Source organism: Panthera uncia (assembly GCF_023721935.1).
Source record: "Panthera uncia isolate 11264 chromosome A1 unlocalized genomic scaffold, Puncia_PCG_1.0 HiC_scaffold_17, whole genome shotgun sequence".
Lineage (NCBI taxonomy): Eukaryota > Metazoa > Chordata > Mammalia > Carnivora > Felidae > Panthera > Panthera uncia.
Window position 1 is genome coordinate 145209843 of NW_026057577.1, and position 21279 is coordinate 145231121.

Consider the following 21279-nt stretch of genomic DNA (forward strand, 5'->3'; position numbering starts at 1 on the left):
GGGGGGGGGGGGGGGGGGGGGGGGGGGGGGGGGGGGGCGAGGCGGCCCCGAGCTCCCGCCCCGAGCTCCCCGCCCGCGCGCCCCGCGCCTCTCTACTCGCCGGGAAGGCGGCGCCGGCGGCGGCTGCTCTCGCTGAGCCCGCTCCCGCGCAGCGTCCTCCCGCCGCGGGTGGGCTCCGCAGCCCCCTGCCGGCCGCGGCCCTCGCCTGGCGGCGGCTCCCACCCTCCGCAGGCGCGGCCCGGCCCGTGTGGCCCTTCCCGCGGGGCTCCCCTCTCCGACCCGTGGCTGCCTGGCAGAGCTGGCTCCGGCACCCAACTTTGCCTTTCCCGGTCCGTCGCCCCCGCTGAGCACGAACCTGCTCACCCCCGGCCCGGCTGCGCGCCCCGGAACCGTGCGCCCGGCGCTCAAACCGACGCCCCCAGCCCGGAGCGCAGCGAGCGGCGGGTGGGTTTGGGCAAGTGGTAACGGGGCTGAGGCGGCCGCTGCCTCGACTTCCCTCGCCGGGCACCGAAGAGGACCCTCAGAGCTGCTCGGGGCCCCAGGCGCCGGATGACTGGCAGGAGGAACGCGCCTCGCACCTGGTGAGCGACCCCCGCCCCGTCCCCGCGTGGCCGTGGCCGCAGCCCCGACCGTGCAGCGTTGCTGGCCGCGACCCGGGGGCGGCAGTGGTCGGCGGGTGGGTCGTGTGGATCTCAGGTGGGGTCGGTCTGGCAGGCGCTGGGCGGGGGAGAGCCGGTGGCCGCGCGCACGGGATTAGGACGACCATCCGTGCGGGGCACCCACACTTGGGCTAGTGCACGGGCTGGAAGTTTGTGTCCCTGTCTTTGCCGAGGTCGGAGCGCGTTGAGGTAAGGAGCGGAAGCGACGCGGCGGGCGATCTGGCGTTGGCGAGGCGGGACCCCTACCCACCACCTAGGGAAGGTGCGCAGTGGGGGGCTGAGCGCGCACCCGGCGCGCGTCCGGGCTCGCGTAGTCGGGGGCGATGCGCTGGGGTCCCGGGGGCTTGGGCTTCGCAGCCCCGCCGGCTGGGGCAGATTTTTCCTGGTCGAGTTACGGGGGCTTTGCGGCGCGTGTGAGAGACCGGGAGGCCGTGGGACTTGGGCTCAACTCCGCCAAGCGCTTTGCTTAATGAGGGAGAATGAGGCTGGGGCTGCCGGGGCCCGGGAGTGCCGGATGGTTTGCAGCGCCAGGCGAGTCCCTTTCCACGGGCATTTCTTCGCGGCTCCACGGTTTCGCATCCCCTGGCTCAGGATTTCGGAGCCGGAGGTACATCTGGGCCCCGGAGGGAACTGGTCCTCCAGAGATGTGCAGGGGAACCGTCGCCAAGGAGTGGACTGGGCTCCCTCCCCGCGGCGCCCAGTGCCCGGCCTAGCGCGGTCAGATCCGGATTCCCGGGGCTTTGGCGGGAAGCGCGTCTACCTCCTCGCCCTTTTTCCTTGCTTTGTACCTGGATGCGGCGGCTCAGAGTTGGGATTTAACTTTCCTGCGCCTGCGGCGTCCCGGGGATTGCCGGCAGGGGGCGCTGAGAGCGAGCACTGGAAGAGGGAGACAGGATGCTGAGAGCAGGTACTCTGGGTGAGTGGGTGGGGGTCCTAGTCAACAAACAAGGGGACTAGGCAGATCTTGGGAGTGGAGGGTGGGGGGGAGCTGATCCTTCAACCAGAGGGAGCTGTCAGCCTTGCAAGAGAAGCGACAGGAAAGGTGGTTGCCAAACACAAGTCTAGAGAAAGGTTCCTTCCAGAGACAAACATATCCCTGCAAACTCTTCTGTCTATGCGTCTGTCTTCATTCTTGGGATTATTTACTCAAAGAAAAATAAATAAATAATAATAATAATAATAATAATAATGTGTTGTCAGTATGTTTAGTACTGACAAGGTTCTGTTCCTCTGGAGGATGTTAGTTAAAATGTCAGGAGTTATGCATGGTTGTGGCATCTTGCTTTCAAGAAAAGCAATCGTATGTCACAGTTAGCTTATCGAAGCTTATCGAGAAGAGCTCTGTCATAAAGGCCAAGTTTGGAAACAGCAGATATGTTTATTCGTTCCACAGTTAGTCTTTCCTAAGTAGACACAGAAAGAAAAGAACAGTCTTTACTAGGCAAGACTTGTCACATGTAATTAGGATTAAGTTAATTGCTAATTGTGCCAATTTTATAGTTGAAGAGGGGTTAATGTTTATCATGCACCCCTTTGAGTGACCAGTTCCCAGTTTCAGTTCAGGGAGATAATACCTGGAATCGTGTATCACCCAAATAACTTTTCTGGTCTATGCCTGTGTTTGTATCAGAGGAAACAGGGAATTTTTTTTTTTTATCCCAACCATTTTTCATTTTGTTTTTAAAGAAAAAGCAGTCTGAAATGTAATTGTTTGGGCCACTTGGAACACAGATTTCTTTTTCCTTGAGTTTCTTTCTTGTAAAAACCTTACCACAAAATAGAAGCTCATCCACGGTGTTGAAAGTTCACACTAATCATTTGTGCGCTCATGGAACCCAGGGGTGATGAACTGGTACCTGCTTTTACATGCTTTTAGTCTATGCATACTTTCCTTAATAGGGAGAAGATGGATGGTACTAATCATTTTGTGCCTTTTAGGAATTACACTAACTTATTTGGTTGTTTTAATGGCAAACAGCTGCGAGATCCCTGCTGGGAGCAAAGACTTTGGTCTCTTGGGTGGTAAAGCTTGTCTCTGTCCAAAAGCAGTTTCTGAGATGTTCAGAATTTGGTAAAAATAAACCTGCATTCTTCACTGCCGTTTCCTTTTAAAATTGTTTCTTCAACATGTCTGGATAGAACGGAACATAGAAACATACAGTGCAATGGCTGTTAATGTTGTCAGCTCTGGGGCCATAATGAATATATGCGCATCAGAGTAAGCTTTCACTTAAGTTTTAGAGGGTTCACAAACCTTCTGAAGACCCATCCGTGGTTTTGCAGTAAGACCTCTTGCTTGAAAGTCACTGGAAACTCTTAATTCAGGGACAGATGTTAAAACTGAAAAACTTTTCTTTGTTGTATGCTAGCTCCTTGGGACTATGTTGAATGCTCTTGGTGTTGGAGAGAGCTGCTTAACTGAATCATTGCATAATTTTTATTAGCTTGATAAGTATTTTGAATGACTCCAACGTTGGTCTTTCTTTTGGGTTACAAGATCATTGAGATTCAGGCTTTGGTTGTGAGAAACATACAGGAAAGTGGGAGTGGGTGAAAAAGAACTTAGCTAAATGGCCAGCCAAAGGTATAAAAGGCAGTCCATCACCTAAGCAAGTAATTATGAACTCCAGAAATAACTGAGATAAGAACATAATCTCAGAAGGTTTGCATTGCCAATCATACAGTGTGCAAGATAGAACAAATTAGTTTAGAATATGTCTGAGTCTAGGAAGGCACTTCTGTAGTAGAATTTATGTACCAGTGTTTGAGAAAAGGAGTCCTGCATCCTGCGGTAAATCCTCTATAATTCTTGATTCTAAAATTATACCAAAGTTGTATTAAAAATGCTTCTGAAATTGTTGCTATAGTTACTTAGACAAATTGCTTAGGGTATAATTATAACACCAAGGTGACAAATTTTTATGTTTAGTGTTAAATAATTTTTAAAATGTAAATTACAGCATCTAACAAATTGAGTTCTGCCCAAGTGCAAAGTGTGTGGTGTGGAACCTTGTGCATTTCTGCCCACCTGCATCTATTTGCAAATTGATGCAGAGAAAGTGAACTATTTTCTTGAGTCCTGAGATGAGTATATGTAAGTGCTTTGAGTTGTTTGTCCTACTTTGTGTATTGTTGTTGACAACACAGACATTTTCACATATGTTTCCCAGCAACCTTTTAAAACTGAGACGCAGAAGCTTTGTCGAAAATTACCAGTTTTTATCACCCTGCTTGCTGCCTTGTAGAAATGATCTGCTGTAGATAGGGGGCAATCTGCTGTCTCTAATCCCTGCACCAAGTGGTAGCATCATCATGGTAAATTCGACAGCTGAGGAATAGCTCGTAGGGAAACAGTTTGAAGAAGCGGCTTTTGGTATGCTTGATAAATATATCGATATTATTTCTTTGATGAATTTGCTAGGTATTGGTTATCTGGATATATGAAATCGAATCCTAACAGCAAGACGGAGAAAAAAAAAATTAAAGTGAGCTAGCATATACACAAGTCAACTTTTCACTTTCAACGAGCCTACCCAAAATTTGTTTTGATTTGGAATTTAAGGCAAACGGAGTAAAGCAAGCGGAAATTTGATCCAAGAGAAGATGGAGCATAAGTTGTTTATTGTAATGTACTGGTATCCACACGATTGATCTTTGCCATCTACAGGTTGTGGAGCTAAGGAAACCTGTCTCTGGATTTCAGTGTTTTGAATCCAGGCGGCTTCAAAGACCAGTTGTATTTCACCTGGGGCATGACATTTACAATAGGATTAACCCAACGGTGGGCTCAAGAAAACAATTTTTTTTTTTTGAAAGGAATTGCTGCTTTCTTTTTCTTTTCCCTCTGTTGTTGTTGTTTTCTTTCTTTCTTTCTTTCTTTCTTTCTTTCTTTCTTTCTTTCTTTTTTGTTCAAGATAAATGGTTGCCTGGTAAGAGCAAAGATGGACATACTTTATGTCTCTCTCCTGAGTTTTAAGATATATTGGCAGAGTACTGTTACATTTGGAAAAAGTAAAGTCATTCCCCTCTTTGCTCTCTTTTCTCCCCCACGTGTGCTAGAATTGGTTTCCTGATGAATATTGAAAACCACCGTATTCTGAAAGAGGATACATTTTTCTGGGGGTGAATATGTTTTATTTCTGGAAGGCCGTGAACGCACTAATCTTTTATCTTCCCGTCTTTCATTCTTTACTAGTCACTGTATCTCTAGGATTGGCCATCCTGTGCTTCTGTGGGATGATGAGAAAGTATCTGTTGGGACAGTTGTATGTTATGTTGCATTTTTATGTACATTTGTGAGTAGATCACATTACTGCAATGGGTAATTCAATTACAGATATGTATGATAAATAACCAGGAGAATGACGGTATCAGAAGCCAGCTCTCCTGGAGCAATGATACTGTATTTGCTGAGATGTGAAATTAAATAAGTTCTAGGCAAGTGACAATCAGGACTGAGCAAGGACAAATTGTTCACGGGAAATAGAGCCTCTTTCAATCAGTTCAAATTCACCCAACATTTGACAACGATTTATGATGTGCCTATGCAAAGAAAAGCAGAGTCAAAAAAAGCAGGAAGAGAAATTCTGCTACACGGTTTCTGTTGAGTTGTCTGCAGAAGCATCAAATGGCTACTGCTTGGCTTAAACTTCCTGGAAGCAATGCATTCCTCCCAGACTGACTCTAGATAAAGTTCCTCACAAAGAACTTCCCTTTCTGTAACAAAACTGGAGACGGGGCACATCTGGGAGAGGGCTTCCGAAGCCACCAAGGATGCAGCTGTGCCGGCTGCCAGGACCGCACTAGCATTTTGCTGAAAGAACGCATCAGATGCCAGGGACCAGGGGGGGTTGGACGTCCTGCAACCACATGGATTTTAGAATCGCAACTGGGTTCTGGGATTCCTTTTACGGGACCGAGATTTAGACCGGCTGTAAAACTCGACCGATTATAAAGCTGACAACAGTGTTTGTAACTGGTGGTACAAAGCAAAGATAATTGCTCTGGATATTAAACTCCCTTGGGCCAGCAGATGTGGTAGTTAAGCCATTGTTAATGTCCGTTGACATACAGCATGAGCTAAATAACGGATTTGCTTCTGAGCTGTCTGCTGTGTAAATTCCTGTGTGTTGTAACTGTGGACCTGACTTTAAGAAAGTTCTAGGGCAGCTGGGGAGCATAATTACTAGAAGCCCACGGTTTAATAGAGCTGCTTGCCTAATCGGGCAGGGCAGTTGGGAGAGGCGTCAGCCTTAGAGGGAGCACTCGCTGGCACTGGAGGAGTCCCAAGGGGACAGGCCTGCCTGCTGGTGCTGGAGACGGGTCTGCGGTGCTGCCCCCGGATTCCCGGCCAGAGCGGGCAGCTGGAGGGGGTGGTGTGGACAGCAGCAGTTGACGGTGGTGAAATTGTCCCTGTCTGACTCGGACGGTGATAGAGGCTCTGTTGAGGTCCCTGTGCAGAGTCGGCCAGTGGAGTACGTGGAGGGACTTGGAGATGGCCAAGCCTCCGTGCTGGGTCTGGGTCAGAATCCCACCTCTGCGTCGTGTCCTCGGAGCCTTACAGAAACAGGTGCTCCAGAAGATGAAGGGGAGGAGGAGACCGGAAGTGTGCTTGGGCATCTCTGCAAGCGTGGTGAGGGTGTTCGGTAACCAAGGTGGAGCCTCAGGAATGGTAACACGAAACACACTAGAACTAAGTTATGACTCAGAGGACAGGTCAAGGGAACAAGTCCTTGAATTTGCCTGCAGTGGTAGAACCAAGAAAGCTGGGCTCCTGCCTGCTGAGTGTGGGTCCAGGGCTGGTCAGACTGCGGCTGCTGAAGTGCAGGATGGGGTCCTTGGACCCGGGACCTGAGGGGGCACTGAATGGTCTCAGCTGGAGGAGAGATGGGCACCTGGGACTGAGAAGTTTGACTTGGCAATTAGCATGAAGACACTTTATGTGTTTGAAGACATCTGTATTAAAACATAAGAAATGGAAATTCAAAGATGTTGTTTACTTATTTAAAATAGCACTCCCGGGGCGCCTCGGTGGCTCATTCTGTTAAGTATTTTGGACTTTGGCTGAGGTCATGATTTCACGGTTCATGAGTTCGAGTCCTGCATTGGGCTCTGTGCTAACAGCTCAGAGCCTGGAGCCTCCTTCAGATTCTGTCTTTCTGTCTGTCTCTGCCCCACCCCTGCTTGTGTTCTGTCTGTCTCTCTCAAAAATAAATAAACATTAAAAAAAAATAGCACCCCCCCAAAAAAAAAAAATTCCAGGAAACATGAAATCCTCGTTACGTATCTTCATACGTTATAGAGAGTTCAGGAATTCTAGACTAAGTTTAGAAATATGGCAAGCTTTCTTATTTCTGAGAATAGGCCAATAAGCCTGGTCACTTAGTTGGATTTATAGATTTAATAAGCCAAAACAAATGAGTGGGTAAACAAAATGTGGCATAGCCATCCAATGGACTACTATTCGGCAATAACATGGATGGATTCTTGATATATGCTGTACTGTGTGTGAACTTCAAAACATTATGCTTAGTGAAAGAGGCCAGTCACAGAAGACCACATATCCTATGATTCAGTTTGTATGAAATGTCTAGAAAATGCAAGCCTATAAAGACCGAATGCAGATTAGTGGTTGCCTGGGGCCGGGAATGGGGATTTGGGAGGGCCTGACCATGGGCAGGCCGGTCTTTTGGGGATGATGGAAATGTTCTAAAACTGGATTGTGGAGAGTCCTACAACCCTACCCTGTACATTTACTAAAACCCATTGAATTGTACACTTACAAGGAGTAAATTTTGTAGTATGTAACTTATATCTCAATAAAAGTTGTTTAAAAAGAAAAAAAGGAACTGTGACATAATCTCTACTATTTGAGTGCCTTAAACTGCGATTGGCCCAGGGCGCCTTGGGTGGCTCAGTCGGCTGAGCATCCTACTTCGGCTCAGGTCGTGATCTTGTGGTCTGTGAGTTCGAGCCCCACCTTGGGCTCTGTGCTGACAGCTCAGAGCCTGGAGCCTGCTTGGGATTCTGTGTCTCCCTCTCTCTCTCTCTGCCCCTCCCCCGCTCATGCTCTGTCTCTGTCTCAAAAATAAAATAAACATTACAAAAAAAATTAAACTGCCATCGGCCCAAACAAATCCTGCCGTTTAGTGGCAGTCCTATTCTGTGTTTCCCTGAGTTTCACAAAGGCTGGTGCCGAGGCTGGAGGATGCTGAGGTGATGGGCATTTCTTTGACGCTGACGCTCTTCCTGGGAAGTGTGTCCGCATTGTGACCTCTTTTACGCAAATGAGCAAACCCAGGTTGTTTTGGGATGAGACCACAGAACCGAATTAAATCACTCAATTCAACTCACCAGCCAGTCTAGCTCGTGGGTGTGTTTGGTGCCCACTGTTCCCAGTCATGCTTTAGACTGGATTGTTGTTCTGTCCGTTTTATTATGTGGCATAGCTGGGGGTGGAGGGGAGGCAGTCTTTGGAAACACAGCATCTCCTGGTCAGAGCTGCAGGGTCTGGAACTCTGGAGAACTGCTCTGCTCACAAACAGTGCTGCTTTCCTGTGGTGGGCAAAGCCTCAACGATGCCTGCTTCTCGGTCCTGGTACCTGTGCTTAGCACGGCTTTTCCTGCGGCTGGTGAGGCAGGCAACTTCTAACAGCCAGATCCAGTGGCAGGGTGCAGATTTTTTAAATGCCCAGAGCCTGAGTACTTAAAGCAGAGTGTTTTGTTTTGTTTTTTTCTCCTTTTAGAGAAGAGTCGCCGTAGCATCCCTTCTAGCTCTTTCTATTCTGCTTTGACAAGTTTTGCGGTTAAAGCGCAAGCTGAAATTAGGTTATGGGGAGAGCTACATATGAATTGCCTGTAATTTCCTTGCTCTTGGACTGTTGTCTCTGGGTGGGGGTGTGTCTTTAGCTGTTCCCTCTTGTTTATTGCAACTTCCATCTGTTTAGGGCATTAAAATCCTCTCTGCCTCCTGCCACGGGCTTCCTCGGCTCTCTCTCGGGCACCTTACTCTCTCCACACCAGTTGGTTTCCACATGGTGACTTTCCATGGGAGTGTTTACTTTGGCACAGACTGTCCGAGCTCCAGATACACCCAGGATGGCTTTTCGAGAGCTGGCTGCAGCTTGCAGGCCTCAGAGCTCATGTGCGTCTCTCCATTAGCAATAAAGTATTTTTATCCAGCCCTGTGATGTTTCCGACAAGCATTTTCTAACGACGCTTAATTTCTTCAGTCTTTGAAGTTGCAGGCAACAACTGAGATTGACCAAATTTCAAATCCTAGTGCGATAGCTTTATTGACTTCTTACCAATGTTATTTCTGATTGGCTTATCCCACATTTGCCCGCTCCCAAACTTGCAGCCTAGATGCAAATTAAGAGTAATAATTATAAAATGACTATGTTTTTCTATTACCAATCCTAAATTATTACTCATCTTTGGTGAGTGGTAAGGAATTATTTTTGAGATTACATTAGTATTTCCTTTTGCTTATTAGAGGGCAAAGGGGTGGGTGACATTTTTATTTTTGATGTCACTTTTGATGGTTTAAATTGGTCAATAACACACTGGTTACGTGGGTATTTTTTAGTGGTGGTTTTCTTTCATTTTCAATGAGCTAATATTCCCCAGATTTCAAGGATAACTAGTTAGGCATTCTGTTAAACAGATTGGTTACATGATTAGAGAAATTTCCACGTTGCTAGGACTGATACTTAGTTTTGAAACCTCAGGAATAAGAAGCAATGTGATGTTCTCTTGCTTTAAGACCTCCTTTAGAGAACTGTTGATTTGTATCGGCTCTGATAGCTAGAATTGATCATAATAAGAGGAAGTGTTACGTCGGGAACTACGTGAAGACATTGTCCTCAGTGGAGAAAATGCATTAGAGTATTACTTTTGATGATTTTTTACTTTTTCCTAACCATTTTCTTTTCTGGAAAGCATCCAGATGTTAACATCAAATATTGATTTTAAACACTAAGACGTATAGGATCCTAACTTTACTCTGGCAGTTTGGAACCAGGAAACAGCCTGGAATGTTCACTTCCCAGCCCTGGGCTGTGTAAGGCTAATGTGCAGATACCTCCTTACCTTACTTCCTGTCCTTTTTCTGAAGTTTAAAATCAGAGGAAGTTTGCCAACCTGTCAGCAAAGGAAAACTCCTATAAAGTTTGAGCTAGGAGGTAAAGATAGGCAATTTCATGATTTAAGTTTAGTATTGCCAGGCTGTAAATAGAAAAGGAAGATGATGTTTTCAGAGCAAGGGTCCAGTGCCCAGATGTTGAACTCTGTCCAGGGTAAGGGGCGCAGATGCCCAGTGTGAGAAGGAGAATGCTGGACTCTGGTTTCTTTTCTGTTCCAACAGGGCTGTTCCTCAGATATCCTTTGATGGCTTTTTCAGTTTTCTCTTACTAATCTAGCAGCCTTGTAATTATTGTGTTCCTCCTTTACCAGAAAAGCGTTAAGCCAAGCTGAGTTCGTGACGTCTTCTAATTGACTGTATCGTTTCTAATAAGAGCCGGCTCACTCTCTTTGCCTTCCCTTCTCTGTTGCAGTGTCCATCCCGCCACGTGAAAGGGGTTTGCCAGGTTTTGTCCTGTCTGATACTGTTTGGCGTCTCCAGCACCTGACTCTTTGCCGAGGGGCTTCAGAGTTCCTGTTGATGCCCCATGACTGTGCGAGACATGTTCTCTCACCCAGAGTCTCGTTCGTGTGGTGCTTCGCGTTGGCTCATACAGGTCGGACCTCATCTAGGTCGGTTAAGAGTGTGACAGGAATGTGATGGCTGTTAAGTGACACCCCGACATTTGCTGCACGTTGGATGGTGTTCCCAAGCTGGGAAAAACATGCAGCTCGAAGCATTTGCTCCAGGGCAGTAGGAACGCCTCCATTCCCGAGTCACGTCATGGTGGAAGGGACCTGAAGCCTCTTTGGATCTCTCTCTGACTTCCTTGGCTCCCAGTCATACCTTAAAGGTGGTGCTCAGCAGGTGGGGATACCTAAACCCATTTGCTCGGGTTGGAAACATTTCCCACTCTTCCTATCCATCCCGTCGCTTTCTTTTACAATGCGCGTCTTAAACCAGTGTTTTCCCGCAACTTTCTATATGTAGAAATACCGCCCTTGGATGTGAACTGTGCAGTGTTCAGGGGTGTGGGGCTGCGGGAGGGTGGGGAGGGGAGCCCTTTGCAGAGCTCTGCAAGGCCAGCCAGTGCACCGTGGCTGTCTCCGCTTTCCGAGCCGACTCCAGAGTCAGGCCTGGAGCCAAATTTACTCTCCGTCTGCCAGCAGTGATGGAAACTCCTAGGTCCTATCACTAGCTCGTGAAAAGAAATCATTCAGGAAACTGCAAGCTGGCAAGTAAGAATTGCAAAGATTCATTCACTCGAAAGCTTACGCCTGCAAATGTTATTTAACTTTGAACAATTTCTCCAGGCCCACCTGCTGGGTTTCCATCTCGTTGAGGTTTCTCTTGGTGCAGAGGAAAGCCTGGGAAGGATTCACAGTGGGGATCTGATGGCATGTGTCCTGGGGATGACGTCAGCTGAGGGGCCTCCCGGAGGTCCCACACGTCTTGTATCCCGGACCCGGGCATCTGTGCAGTAGGTTCTCTTCTGCAGAACTTCGTGGAGTAAGTGTAAAGGTTGGGACTTTCGTTGCTAAAGTTATAAACCGCAGAACAATAGAGGGGAACATCAGTCTTCATAGTGATCAGATACCCTGTCAATTAAAATACCTTGAAGACCGTTTTTAAAAGAGTATCTATTGACACATTGTTTATTGAGGTAGGCTCAAGAAAGTGAATGCTTTGAACTTGGACCATGACCAGAGAGAAGATGAACTTGACAGGCATGGGGAAGGGGTTACTGAGAGTAGCATACTGTAAGTTTTTGTTTGAGAAGAAGGGCATTTTCCTAGGTCTACATAAAATTTAAAGGGACTTTTTTCTTTTTTCTTTTTTAAAGTTTATTTTGAGAGAGAGAGAGAGAGAGAGAGAGACAACATGAGTGGGGGAGGGGCAAACAAAGAGGAAGAGACAGAGAGGGCAGGGGAGGGGAAGAGAGGGAGAGGGAGGGAGAGAGAGAAAATCCCAAACAGGCTCTGCCACTGTCAGTGCAGAGCCCCACATGGGGCTTGAACTCAACAAACCGAGAGATCATGACCTGAGCTGAAATCAAGAGTGGGATGCTTAACTGACTGAGCCACCCCAGCACCCTGAGACTTTTTTCTTATTATAATGCAAGTTATAAGCAAAAATCACACACTGCAGATTCAGACACAATTTAAAAGTGTATTTTATTTGTTTGTTTTGGTTGCTAGAAGGGAGTAGTGTAGGCTTTGGTATGAATTGGGGAAGAAGACCAGATCAACATTTTTCATTTCATATTTGTGACCCTGAGTTTCTTGATAATCTCTCAGAAAATCCTAGGTTTCTTAATTTAGTGGCCGATTACTTTGATCTTCTCTCTTCAGAGGGAAAAGAATCATCATGACTTCTCAGCCAGGGATTGTAGGTTAGAACAGCACAGTAAGGTGCAGATCGGCTTCCAGAATGCTCCAAAGTGTCACCCTGCCTACTTCTCCCGTTTTGGAACCCCTGGCTCCATTGGTGGGTCAGTTTGGGGTCAACATGAAGGAGGGGCACAGAAAGGAAAGGATCATCCTGGGTAATGGAGACCCCTCTGAGCTCCAGAGAATGTTGGTTCCACTTACTCTTTTCGATTTAATAAAGGCCACACTGGCTTGTTCTGTCCTCCTCCTGTGTCTGAGGCCGCAAAAGCTCTGATCCTCCCCATTGTCAGGGAGCTTGTGATTTGCAGAAGAGCCATTGGTGTGTGGCTCATGGGCCCGAATGCAGTTTAGGATTTGCCGCTAAGTAAGTGTTTTTTGATGGGCTTTTAAGTTGTGTTTAAATTAAAAGTGTATGTTCCCCCGAGAGCTGGCTTTGGGGACCAGATTTCCTGCCTTGGGGTTGTTGGGGGACGTGCTAAGTGGGGAGAACAGGACCACGATTGGAGGCTTGGTAAAATCTTAGTCAAGACGCCTGGACAAAGAGTGCAGTCAGTGAGTGGCTCAGCTAGGGGACTGATATGGGGGGCTCGAGTGGCCTTTGGGGGTTCTTCTTTAATTGCACTTTTGACTGAACACCTGGTGTAGTTAAGCCTGCAGGGGTACCTTTAGGAAAACAAACAAGAAACACCTCTGGGAAGGCTGCTCATTTCAAAGTGTGTGGGATCGCTCATGTTTATCTTTGTTGCTGGTCAGGGAAGGGCTACTGTGTCTTTTTAAATCTAGCTCTTGGGGTCGACTTTGACTTCTGCCAAGTAGCCATTTTGCCTGATCATGTTACAGTTTATGAATATATGTATGTTACGAACATGTTATAGCTTATGTCAGCTGTTGACAAAGTTCCCGCGTGGAGGTCCATCTGCCAAGCTCCAGTGCCAACCAGGTCCGTCTCTTGTATCTTCCAATGTGTAGGGAGGAAAGGATTTTGTAGGTGTATTTCTGTAAAAGAGTTTGGCCTTAGATTTTTAGGAATTGGTAGAAAGCTAAAGGAATTGTTATAAAGACATAATTAGAGTACGTAAGGAACGGTAAAATGTACATGTTTGAAATGCTTTGCCTTTCTGAACAATTGGGAGGTTGTTAGCTGTTTCCTTTTCTCACATTGGCTTCCAGATGATTAATTGGATTTACTTAATTAAACGCTCCACATTTAAGTGGAGTGGAGGCCCAGGGAGTATTCTGAAAATAGTATCAATTGTTTTCTATTGATCTACGGCATACAACATGGCTTGCTTCTACTTAGCGCAAAGACATTCGGTTGTATATTCATCATCTTTCGCTTTAAGTTATTTAACTGTCAGTTCTAAAGTGAAAAGTCTATTTAAAATATCTTATGGATGATCTCAAAAAATCCCATATCATGAAATTCTGTCCCTTTACTGCACTCCAGGGGAGTAAGCCAGCTTTGAGCACGGTTCTCTTGCTGCCACAGTATTTGGAACGTTTGGAGGGGCACTGGGGCTATTTTTAGCAAATTCAAATGTATCCTGTGGTGGCCAATTTCCAAGGATCCAAAATTAGTCACGGGATCTTGGACAGCACAGTGTCAAGGGCTCAGACAACGTGCCTGTTCCACATCTTTGCATTGCCGACCTGAATCTGACGTTAGGATTGATTGCTTTGGTCAAACAATACATCATTGTGTGGAGATCACAAACGAATCACCTCTCGCTGTGAACAAAGGGGTCAGAAGCTATGGAATTCGGGGCTAGGCGGAGTGGACGCTGATCAGATTGGCAGTGGTTCAGCCTGTTGGACGATGACAGTGCCTTGATGATGAGGACAGTTAAAAACCCTACGGCTATGTTTATGTTATTGGTAGGGGTATAGAGGTGAACAGCCGAGATCCTCCTTCCCCCCTCCTGTTTTGTTTACATGAACAGAAGGTCAAAGGAGGACCCTTTCAGGCTGAAAGTCTTGCTTATCACAGTAACCTTTCATCCGTAGTAAAAAGAAGAGCTGCAGTTACCCTCCTGAAAAGATCTCTTACACATGTTGCCCCCAATCATGCCAGAGTCAAATGACCGGTTTGCTTTGAAAGAATTCTATTTCCACTTCCTTATGTCTAGAGAAACACTTCATTATTCAATATATATGTAGCCTACAGTTGTCCTTGGCAGTGATGGTTGATAACTGTTTTTCCCCAAGGGTTTTTTTTTTTTTTGTTTGTTTGCTTGTTTGTTTGTTTGTAAAGTAATCCACAATTTACAAGAGGATGAGCTGCTTTTGAACAGTTTTATTCTGACAAGCCTTTCTGTCGTCTTAGTTCAAACTGACATGGCAGACAGGAGGTTGACTTGATTCAAAGGAAGGGCAGTGCATTTGGTTGAATGCTAGCATCTTATCTGTTGAATGTGGAGGGCCTCCTAACTGATAATACCATTCCATAGACTTCCAGAATTTGCAACATGGGGAGGCTGTCCAGTGTTTGTCTCCAGGCAGGGATTTTTCTAAACCTTCATAGAGAGATGGTGACTTATTATGTTCTTCTTCTTCTTTAATGTTTATGTATTTATTTTTGAGTGAGACAGAAGCAGAGAGAGAGAAGAGAGAGAGAGGCAGAAAGAGACGGAGACGGAGAATCCCAAGCAGGCTCCATCCCTGGATCCCACGAACCATGAGATCATGACCTGAGTCGAAACCAAGAGTCAGACGAGTAGCGGACTGAGCCACCCAGGCGCCCCCATATCATGTTCTTAAGGGCTTACACAGGGGTTCCATTATAACGTGGGCCATTTCTTTTTAGTGTAGTCCAGAGGAGCTGGACAGATGAAAGGTAGCTTGTGTAGTTACCTAAAAAATGATTACCAGAAGCTTCCTTTGTGCCAGAGCCCAAGCCCTGCCCTGGGAATACAGTGTGTACAGGACAGAGGTTTCTGCTCTGTTGGGTGTGTATTTTCAAGAACTTTAACGAGGCTTCGGGTTCATTCGGACACTGAGGATTGTCCAGAACCCTGATCCGGGAGGGCTGTGATAGCAGGTGGAGGAGTGGGGCTGGGCACAGTGGGGACAGTGCGCTTGTCTGTGCCCTGGCCGTGTTGCCTCACTTCCTGGGACTAAGGGAGCAGTGGAGGTTTGGAAGGTGCACACCCAGGAGGCCTGGACCTGCATTCGGTCCCCTCTGCCCAGGATGCACAGCCGCTCTCTCAGAGCACCTGCAGCGAGGCGGTGGTGTCCTCAGACTCGTTCTCTAGGTTCTCTAGGTTCTCTTCGAGTAGAGAGGGCCTGAAAATCAGGAGCTTCCAGGTGAGTAAGGATCCGGGTGTTCACGGACTTCCTTTCCGGACCTTTGAGAAGTTTACGGTCACCCCCGTGGGACTGTCAGGGAACTTGGATGCCCGGACCCCTGTTGGACAAGCTGACCGCCGTGCCTCCCAAGGCCGCCAGCGTGCGGTGTGCTTCCCGGTGTTTGCAGGGACAAACTCGCAGCATCCACCCTGGCCGCTGGGCTGCCTTTTCCCGTGGTTAATGCACTTTGCAGTCAGGAAAGGGAAATAAGCCTTTCCTGAAATGGAAGAGCCCCGGGATGGAACCGGAGAATTGGTGCTGCAGCAACAGTCTGGTCACAAGGCTGCCGGAGAGCGCCCCTGGGGAGCCTGCCCGCCCGGGTCCGCTTGCCTACTGCGCCATCACCTACGCCGCTCGCCTGCTGTGTGCTCATCTACTCCGCTCGCCTACTGTGTGCTCAGACGCCCAGCGCCCCCCACCCGCCCCGAGCAGCGCCTGCGATGTGCAGAAGCTTCTTGTTACAGGGGTTCCAGCGCGTTGGTCAACATCCCCAGACTCCGGGCTTCCGGAGGAGGGCCGTTTCTCTCTCACAAACTGCCCTCCGTGTCCCGACCGCTGCTTTGTCTGCGGCGCGTGATGGGTCCACGGTGAACGTGACGCTGGATGCCACACTCTGCCCACGTGTCTCAAGTGGTGTGCGAACGGGGCCCACCCGCCATCTCTCGTTGCATGTGTGTCTGTGAACCGGAAGGATGAACGCCCTTCCATTCTGTTTCCTTCCGTTTTGTCCCTTTATGTAAACCTGAACCAGCAGCGACTTGTCAGGACACGAATTTTGGCAAGTGGCTTTGGAGCAAGAGATTACTACCAAGGAAGTTTTTGTTTGTTTGTTTTTGCCAGGGTGGTGTTTCAGGTATGACGAATTTGCGAGTTATGTGTGTTGTTTCCCTTTGGGTGTTTAACTGGCACAGATGTGTTTATGCTTTAATTATATATCACCTTATGTGCAGCTGTGAAATCCTCTACCTGTAAAGAAATGTGGCTCCTGAATATGGACTCTCCTGTCACCACCTGCAGCCCTGTGTGCACATGACTTTGTTTTCTTCTCCTCCCTTTCCCTTTCTTTCCTTCCTTTTCCTCTCCTCTCCTCTCTTCTCTCCTCCCCTCCCTTCTCCTTCCTCTCTCTCTCTCTCTCTCTCTCTCTCCCTCTCTCTCCCCCCCGCCCCCCTTTCTTTCTTTAAACACATGGGCTGTCATGGTCTGTCCCTTCTGGGTATAACCCAGTGCAGCAACGGATTGCCAACTGTGCTTGGGATACACATGTTTGGAAACCGTTGCACCTGACAAAGCTGGAGAACGCAGAGGTCAAGAGCAGCAAGGGGAGTGAAGAGTCTGCCTTCTGTTCCTCTGTGCCCTTTAGCACCTGTCTGTCCTCCCAGCTCTTTCCTTCTCCTTAGAGGTTATGGATGCTCTACTGAGTCTATTTGAACATGACACCCTCTGCATTTCATGGTGCTTAAGTTCCGGATAACTGTTCTGAAGGCTTCTGTTCCACATGACCCAAGAGAGTGTAAAAGCAGTGAGGATCTGGGTACGGAAGTAGTAGAAAGAGGGTGGAACCCAAAAGACCTTTCAGTTCACAGTCCCCACCTCCCCTTCTTGTGAAGAGTTTTAAACAGGACGCATGAATAATTGAAGGCTAACTTCCTACTTACTTCCAAATATACCCATGGAATTTTATAAGGATTGAGATAGGCGGAGGAGGAGGCCAGTATTTGAAAGCATGTCATTAGTTTATAATTTGAAAAAAAAAAAAAAAAATTCTGGCACCGGTTCAGTAGATGGCTTAACACTATTGGCAGAGGCCTAGAGGTCAGTGTCTGAAATATTCCTGGCATACAGAGCTTGCATGTTTTATTTTGTTTTAATTGCAGTTTATTAGTGGTAATTTCGGTTCAGTCACTTAGCGTGAAATAGAGGCCACCATCCTATGTCCTGAAGCTGTTGGGAAGGAGCCGTTCAGCAGGTAGGGGAACAGCCAGGGGGAGAGTGAGGCCCCAGCTGCCCCCCGGGGCCGGCCAAGTGGCATCCTCACCTCTGGGGAAGCTGCTGAGAAGCCTGGCTGCCAGCGAGAAGGCTGTGCGGACTTTGTTTCAGTAACATGGGGCAGAAGCGGTGAGAGCGGGGTGGCGGACCGAGGCAAGCAGTTTTCCCCACCCAGGGCCTGGCTGCTGTCCTTAGGTGGTCCCCAGACTGCGAGATGGCTGACAGCTGCTGGTGCTCTCAGAACTGGGGTGGGGGGAGGACTTGCCATAGCCACAACCATCTGGATACAGCTGGATACAGCTACGGCAGGCTCAGAACTCGGAGAAGCTGCCCTTTGGCCTCTCTCTGGGGACTTCCAGAAGTGCCAAGTCTTGCACATAGAACCACTGTGTCCTGAGAGCTACCTGATCACAAAGGCTTTTCAGACCTCTGGAACTGGGTCCTCCTGAAATCTATCGATGCCTGGCTCACCTGTGAAATTGATTTAATACCTGGGAACAGAGGCAAATCACGTAGACTTATTTCGAGGCCCCTCTTATCTTTCTTCTCAGAAGTAAATACAATAAACCTTCGGAAAACACGGGGTGGGGCTTGGGGACAGTGACCCCTGCCCCCCACACAGTCAAAAATGTGCTTAAAACTTTTGATTCCCCCCAAACCTGACTACTGATAGCCTTCCGTTGATCAGCAGCCTTACCAAGAACATGAACAGTTGACTACTACGTTCCATGTGTATACACGTTACATACCGTATTCTTGCAATGAAGTAAGCTAGAGGAAAAAGGTTATCGTGAAAATCCTAAGGAAGGGAAATCTATATTTACAGAACCGTGCTGTCGTTGTCAGCCAAAGAAGCTGTTCAAACCCATTGTTGTTCAAGGATCACCTCACCTGTAGGCGATGCAGTGCGTATCATTGCACATGGATACATTTGTTTGTTTCCGTGATCTGTGGCTATGCGATGCATCATCCCCTAACTTAGTGGCCGAGGACATTAAGTTGTTACTCTCTCTCTCTCAGTCTTTCACGAGGCTGGGCTCAGCTGGGTGGTTCTCCCCGGGTCTCTCACGAGGTGGCCGTCACATCACATGACACAAGGAGGTAGGCTGGCATCATCAGAGGTTTCCCAGAGCTGGATGTTCAAGATGGGCTCACTCACAGGTCTGGCGCCAGGGGGTCCTTCCGTGTGCCTTCCCTCCCCTTACCCGAAGGCTTGGGCTTCCACAGGCAGGAAACACACTCCAGGCCGTTTAAGGCCGTGCCCAGAGCTGGCACCGGCTACTTCCGCCATGCTGCAGCGGTCACGACAGCCCTCGGGCTCGCCCAGATCCCCGGGTAGGAGACATCGAGTGCGTAGTGACGGGCAAGTGCCAAGGCACGCAGCAGAACATGTGGGACGGGAGATTGTGTGGAGGCCATCTGTGGAAAAGTCCCATCTGCCGTGTCATTCCTCATGTGCAGTGTATGGGAACCAACAAAAGACATGTGTAATCACTTGCTAAGGTCAATCATACTTGACGTCGTTTCTGTAACGACAGGATTTGGAGGCGAACACACGATACTTCAGCAGATACAACATGCGGATGTCAAACTTACAAATTACAGAATGAACGATCTTTCTTTTTTCATCAAAATGCATTTTTTTTTTTTTTTTTTTTGCTCCACGATGAACATTGCAGGATATCCTTAAATATCAAAGTCCTGTAGCTCTTTCCAGGATGATGATGAGGCAGCATGAATGTCGCGGTTACCAGAGTAGATTTGGGATCGGAGTGGCTGGCTTTGTAGCTCAGTTCTAGGAGAATTTGAGGGGCGTCTCAATCTCTCTGTGCCACGCTCTTCTCAGTTCTAAAACGGTAAGAGCCCTTCCTGCCTGGTAGGCGGTTCTCTGAAGATTAGAGACCAGGGATGCATGTGAATCGCCCGCTCCACAGTGAGCACTTTCCAGTGATAGCGAAGTGTTTGTGTTGTGAATAGAAAGTCTCCTGCCAAGCCCAGGTGTGGGTTAACATCTTTCTCTACTTCAGAGCATGTTGCGCAAGGCCCTTGCATCCGCTCCTCTGGCAGGTCACCTGCCCACGAATGCCCACACAGAGCGGTAGGAGGGAGGTGGGAAGAAAAAGGAAATTGGCCCAAAATAAAAACAGGGCTGGGAATTGTTGCTTGACTTTGCCAAAAAAGCAAATATCACTTGATGTTAGGAAAAGGTAAACGAACAGAAAGGCTAGTGATTTCTCCTCGGTGGATGCTGGGTATCTTCCGCTTTCCCCGGTAGATCCTCTCTGGAGCCTTCTCCAGGCTCGGGAGGTCCAGCTGCGTGGACTGCATCCCAGGCTTGCTGGCCTTCTCCTCTGGGCTGGCTGGCCTTCTCCTCCGGGCTGGCTTCCTCCCATGGGTGGCCTGGAGGGGCTGAAGGAAGGCTTGCGTCCTGAGGAGGGTGCACGGCTGGCCGCATCCATCTAAGGCCTCGGTGCCCCCCGCCCCTGCCTCCACCCAGGCACCCTCAACGGAGCCCCTCCCGGCTCTCAGAACTGGAAAATGCTCCCTCCGTCCAGCCCGGGAGGCTTAGAGGTGGTGGTTGAGCTGGCTCAGGCTCAGCGTGGCCTGGGTCCCTCTGAACCCTGGCTATCCCAGCCCCAGAACGATAGCATTGACATCCATTTTCAGTTGGTTTTGTGACCGCGGCTCCTGCCAGCATGGGGAAGAATGTGAGAAGTTAAAAACTCCATGATCTTTTCTAATGCCTGTGAAGAGCTTTTGAGCCTTGTCTAGCTGTAGTCACTCCCAGCCCGGCGTGGTAGGTTGGCGTCCATTATTGGCGTAGTTACATAGTCACATAAAGCTAAGCAGGGGTGACGCAGATCATGTGGCCGGATATATGATCATGTGCTGAAACAGGACCAGAATCCTGGCCACCTGATCGATGACCACCAGCGTGGAGGGAGGAGGGACCAGGGACGAGAACTTCTAACTCGAAGTCAAGCCACTCCAGGGCTTCCAGACTGATGACTCTTAGGGAGGAAATGGCTTTGGAGCTTAACTGAGGGCGGACAGTATTTCCTTTAGAAACTCGGGAGCAGCTGCGTTCTAGGTCAGTCTCTTTAAACTGGATAATTCTTGTCGTGCAAGCTGACATCTTCACAGGGTCGCAGAATGCTGGTTTATGTAGTTAAATACACTTGTATATGCTATGAATTAGTTTTGATAAAATCAGTGAACTGTATTATTCTGGGACGGCCCTCATAAATGGGGTCTGAGGTATCCTTAATCTCGGATATGCAAACACATACATACCTGTTTACGTATTGTTTTATACACATGCATCCCACGTGGCTTTTTAGCTTAATCCTGAACTTAAATGTTTGTGTTGTTAGTTAATTGGTGTGTGTGGAGAAGAGGAGGACTGTCCTGACCCAGGCAAATTCCCCCTTCCTTTCAGTACTTATATGACCTTGGGAAGCATTTGGTAGCAAGAACTTTGCAACTCAACATACGATACAAGTTGTATAGGAGGTCATGGTTTGGATGAAGTGTGAGGCTTTTAACGAGAAAGAAGTGCTCCTTTTGCTTGCTTTTCTGGCTATTAATAACCCCGCGGGGGTTCCCAATTTTCTGGAGCTCTGCATAATTTTTAAAATTATAATTCCTGCAATCATTGGAATAATTATTTTCTTCACAATATGGCCCTATAAAGGACTACCAGGACAGATATTCCAAACAGTACGATCTTTTTTTTTTTTTTTTTTTTTTTTTTGCTCTAGATTCAATTATTTCACAT

At 48.0% G+C, this 21279-nt stretch overlaps 1 protein-coding gene across 1 annotated transcript in view; it reads left to right on the forward strand.

The window, feature by feature from the left end:
* The first annotated feature begins 368 nt into the window (after positions 1-368).
* SEMA5A (semaphorin 5A) overlaps positions 369-21279 on the forward strand; it is a 474488-nt gene continuing 453577 nt past the window's right edge. The window contains exon 1 of the mRNA XM_049648285.1: positions 369-581. The gene's annotated coding sequence lies outside the window, so the exon portion shown is untranslated. The remainder of the gene's footprint in view (positions 582-21279) is intronic.